Source organism: Chiroxiphia lanceolata (genome assembly GCF_009829145.1).
Source record: "Chiroxiphia lanceolata isolate bChiLan1 chromosome W unlocalized genomic scaffold, bChiLan1.pri scaffold_44_arrow_ctg1, whole genome shotgun sequence".
NCBI classification, from domain to species: Eukaryota; Metazoa; Chordata; class Aves; order Passeriformes; family Pipridae; genus Chiroxiphia; species Chiroxiphia lanceolata.
In genome coordinates this window covers 496,051-501,321 of record NW_022476500.1, presented here as the reverse complement: position 1 = coordinate 501,321, position 5,271 = coordinate 496,051, and the positions used below count along the sequence as shown (strand labels likewise).

The window sequence follows — 5,271 nt, the reverse complement described above, 5'->3', positions numbered from 1 at the left end:
TGGGGGGCAGAGGCCATAAGAAGCTCCCAGGCAGTCACCTCCTTCCCTGCCAGCCGGCTGCTCTGGTGCTTTCCCAAGGCATCTCCCAGCCCTGTGGCAGAAGCCCTGGAGGCTGGGCCTCAGCAGCAGGGTGGGCACACCCCCAAGGGAGTCAGGCTGGCCTGGCTGGGGACAAGGAGGGCAAGGGGCCCTGCCGGGGCACGTCTGTCGGGTGCTGCCGGCGAGGGGTAGTGGCACAGGAAGGGCTGGCGGCCAGCCCGGGCCCCCGCGGCTGCCCAGGCCACGGGGCTGTGGCCGACAACCCCCTGAGCCAGAGCTCTGGGCCCGCAGAGCTGCTGCCACCACGGGCAGGGCGCTGGGCTCCTTGGGCAGGCCTGCGCACTCGCTGCTGCCCAAGCGGCTCCGCGCCCCACAGACAACAGCACCAGAGGCTGCCCAGGAGCAGCAGCACCCACAACGCCTGGGCCTCCTCACCCAGGCACCCACACCAGCCAGGATGCCAAAAGTGGGCAGACTGTGGGCACAATTGAACCCACTTTGGCAAAAGGCTTCAGGGCAAGTGGCCACCACAGCTTTCCAGTGACTCCCCAGCCTCACAGCAACCCTTGGCAGCTTCAGCTGCAGCCTGACATCCTGACTGACTTCAACGGCCCTGCTTGAGGCTGGATGCGCCTTCCACACTCAGGTCTCCCCAGCCAGCGCCACTGGGGGCATCCTTAGAGACTCTGCTGGGACACCAGCCTCGGGCTGCAGCTGCTCAACCTCTCCTCCACACAGGCACCTTCAAAACACGGGCATGGGCTTCTAAACTCTACGTCCAGCACTTGAGGGCAACAAAGGAAGAAGCAGCAGAAGCTGAAGCAAAGCAGGGCCTCATGTGGCAGAACTTCAGGGATGGACAAGTAAGCACTGTGGTGTCTGATGAAAAGATGGCCCAGTTCACCAGCTCACACTTTGCTGCTGGACGTTCCTCCTTTGGTCCTGCTGGAGCCCATTCCCTACCAGTGCATGGTCCTGCCTTGTTCCCGGATCCAATCTCCGGGAGCCCTGGCAACAAGTGGGCCCTGTGTCCACCTGAGAGCAGAAACTGGCAGAACGTCTCTGCTTCCAGCATTTCTCTTGCCTGCTCCTTCAGGTGGGTGGCACCTTCATGGCAGACACAGAACAGCTTCTCATCCCAGACTTCTCCCTGTCCCCTGCACTTCCCAACGGACTGGACATCAGCTGCTGGCCACAGCTGAGCACACAGACACTGGAGTGTTGAACATGCGAGACTGGGCTGATTTTTTTTCCAGGAGGCAAGAAAACAAGCAAAAAGAACACAAGGAAGCTTGAGAGTCTCTCTGTCTAATCTAATTGTCCTCTGAAACTCAGCAGCTGATGGTGGCTTTGTGCTGCTGCTAATCACTTCCACCCAAAAATCATGCCAGGAAGGAGCAACAGCTTCTGCCTTCTGACAGATACCCAGTCTTGCCACCAATTGCTCCAGCTGCCACTCCCAACAGCCACCTGAAAGAGGGCAGATCTCAGTGCCCCTTGGCTTTGGCTGCCCTCTGGCAGAGAAGTCCCCTGGGGGCACAGTTCTTTGGGGCAGGAGACGGGCAGCAGCCTTGCCAGGACTTGGGGTGATGGCAGGTCTCCTTGGGCCAGGACTTGCCAGAGGCTGTCCCTCAAGAATCCCGGGAGGAGGCAGGGAATGCTGAGCAGAGCAAGCCCTGCCCGGATGTCCCACCGGGAAGACACTGTTCTAGGGGGAATTCACTGTGTCTACCAACTCTTCCTGACTGGCTTAATGACTCAGCCATGGTGTGTCCCTGTCACTCAGATCCCTTCTTGGTCACACCTGACATTGTGATGCGTTTACCATCCCTGTAAGTAATCCTTGTTATTTTAGTTGCATCACAGATCAAAATGTATCTACCCTCCATTTATCATTAATAATTCCCATGGACAGAAAAGCCAAACTGTGGCTCCCAGGGAACCTAAGCAGAAGCTGGGAGGATCATGCAGGATACAGTGAATGAAGGAAACTGTGAAATCAAGAAATCCTCAGTGGATGGCTGATTGCTTGGATCATCTCTGCAGCAATCACAGCAGCTACCGCAGCCACGGCTCCTGCTGCACTGGCCATTCAGTGCAGGCCATGCCTGCAGTGCCAGTGTATGGGCACTGTGGCAGCATCAGGAGCAGGGGTTTCAGAATCTGTCTGGTTTCAATATTCCAAGTCCTCTGGAAGAGCATGGGACAAGCCCAAAGACAAGGAGCCCGGTTCCTGGCCCTCTTGGCCGTGAACTCTGTGTGTCCAAACAAAACAGGGGCAGAGGTGGGACCAAGCGGAGTCACTCTGCACCTGCACTGAGTTCATGGGAATGCAAAGGGAGGATGGACCTTGGCTGAGTGCTTGGAGAGACAGAAGGTTTCTCCAAGTGGAAATGCACTTGAACCAGTCTGCATGACCAGCCTGTGTTTTTCTCTGGTAGCTGAACAAGCCAGCACATGAGGCGAGGGGAATGTGTAGGATCAGGGCACTGCTTGGGGAATTCCGGTGGACTAAAAGACAAACAGCGGGTGCTGCTCACGAGAGAAGAGGAATAAAAGGGGACACAGAAAAATGTTGACAGACAAGTCCCGCAACGGAACTCTGTGTGTGCAGCCTCATTTTCTCCTTCAGCGACCAAAGGAGAGGGGGCAAAAAGTAGGGGTTGGGACCCCAAAACTGTTTAGAAGGAAACTGGGGATTGATGGGAATATGGGAAAGTGGGAGGAACAGGGAGAAGGGTGGAAAAGGGGAGGTGGTCTGGCGGGTCTGACAGTCCCATGGGGGTCTTTGGACACAGGGGAGTTGGCAAAGGGGGTGACCCCCCTGAGCTCCAAACTTCCTGTGGGGTTCTGGGGTTTTAGTTTACAGGAATTACAGAGGTGTGACTAAACCACCTTAGTCTCCCAGATTTTAATGATGGCAAATCACATCTATTGATAGAAAGGAATTATTTAGGGATACAAATGATCAGACAAAAGATCTTCATCACAATTATTTACTGCACAATAAAACACTAAAACTACCAGGAGCACAGGACAAGATTAGGGCGGTGCTCTACACTAAAGCATTGTTGAAGCAATTTTACTCAAGCTGGCATAAAAGCAATGGTCATTAACTTGGAGATGGATGGAACTCCCCCAGACCAACACTGGTGGGAGAGATCTCTGCTCTCAACCTCCAGGACTGACCTTGGGGGGTCCCCAGCCAAGGCAGGAATCTCCACACACCCCTCCAAGAAGGGTTCTGTTGGAAGAAGTTGCCCCTGTGAAAGGGGACTGGCCCTTTTTTTGGTCAAAAAGGATGGACTGACAGTCACTGGACTCCAGGGGTTGCTCACCATCAGGGGCTTCATTCAGGGTGGAAGCAGCGGCCAAGCTCTTCCCGCAGTTGGGGCACTCGCAGAGCTTCACTTACTGGTGGGTCCCTAGGTGGTAGGTCAAGCCAGAGCTGTGGGCGAAGCTCTTCCCACACTTCCCACACCTGTAGGGCCTCTCCCCAGTGTGGATGCGCCGGTGGGTGATGAGGTTCCCGTTACGGTTGAAGCCCTTCCCACAGTCGGTGCAGCGGAAGGGCCTCTCATCCGTGTGTGTCCGCTGGTGCACGAGGAGCTCTGAACTGGTCCGAAACCTCTTCCCACATTCCAAGCACTTGTAGGGTCGTTCCCCAGTGTGGATCATCTGGTGTTGGCTCAGCTGGGAGCTCTGCCTGAAGCTCTTCCCACATTCCCCACATGTGTAGGGCCATTCCCCAGTGTGGATGCGCTGGTGGATGAGGAAGTGGGACTTCTGCCTGAAGCTCTTCCCACATTCCCCACATGTGTAGGGCCATTGCCCAGCGTGGGTGCGCTGGTGGGTGAGGAGGTTGGAGCTCTGGCTGAAGCCCTTCCCACATTCCCCACACGTGTAGGGCTGTTCCCCAGTGTGGATGCGCTGGTGTCGAATCAGGTGGGAGCTGCGGCTGAAGCTCCTCCCACATTCCCTACATGTGTAGGGCCTTTCTCCGGTGTTGGATAAGCTGGTGTCGGATCAGGTGGGAGCTCCGGCTGAAGCTCTTCCCACATTCCAAGCATTTGAAGGGCTTTTCCCTGCTGGGAGGCTGCTCAGGGTCCACCAGGTCAGAGCTCCGCCTCAAGCTCCGGCCGCCTTCCTGGCACAGGTTGGGTCTTCCCTCCTCAGAGCACCCTGGGCTGGCTTTGGAGCCCCTCCTGTGGGGGGATCTCCGGCCCTTTTCCTCCCCGCTGCCTTCCTGCGCCTTCAAAACGGTGGGAGAGGCTCCCACCAGGGTCTCACAGGGGAATTTGTCCTCCGGGCTCTCCGTCCTCACCTCGGGGCCTGGGGCAGGAAGCAAGAAGGTCAGGGAGGGGATTTGCCTCTGGCCCACAGGGAAGGCCAAGGACATCCCCCCAACTCCGGCCCCTGCAGGACGGCGGCAGCAGCGGGGTTGTCCTGCAGCCGGGGCCATGCTCGGCTGACAGAGCCAGCACAACACCTGCCCAAAGGGCCACTGACTTCCTCCTCACCTGCCTGGGGGGCCCAAGGCATCTTCCTCTTCCTCGCAGCCTCCTCCTCCATCCACCCAAGCTTTGGGAAGGAGAAATCCTGATGGGAGGAGAAAACAAGGGCTGAGCACGTTGGCTTGGGGGTTCCTCCTGCCCAAGTCCATCTCTAGAACTCACTGGGCCTCCTGTGACCATAAAAACCTCCAAAACACTAAGATTCAGCCCAGAAAAACCCAAACCACTGTGATTCAGGCAAAAACCCCTCAGAAATAGCAAGAAGTCCCTCACTACCCCAGACTGCAAAAAATTGAGATTCACCTAAAAAATACTCCAAAATATGAAAATTAGCCAAAAAAACCTCTCCCTAAACCAAGTTGGGGCAGGGGGACAGCCCTGGAAATCAGGGCTTTGCTCCCACAGCTCTGCAGGGGCTTCCCACAGGCTCTCGGCCTCCTTTGGGCATCCCCTGCTCCGGTGTGGGCTCCTCTCGGGCTGCAGGGGGGTCTCTGCTCCATCCTGGATTCATCCACAGGTCACAGGCCCTTCAGCTCAGGTTCACCCAGAGCTCCAGCCAGTTTCATGGAGCAGCAATCCCCTGGCCCCCTGACAGTGCGGGCACCTCGCCAGGGCTGTTCCTCGAGGTTATCTGTCCCTCTGCCAGTCCGGGGCTGTTTCTCCAAACCACCAAACCAAGTGTGCCAAACGCCCTGGTTGGTCAGGGCCAGCTGGGGGA

The 5,271-nt window shown here is 57.0% G+C and overlaps 1 pseudogene; it reads right to left on the bottom strand.

Moving 5' to 3' along the window:
- Positions 1–3,393: 3,393 nt before the first annotated feature.
- Positions 3,394–4,702, bottom strand: LOC116781370 (annotated as a pseudogene).
- Positions 4,703–5,271: the final 569 nt, after the last annotated feature.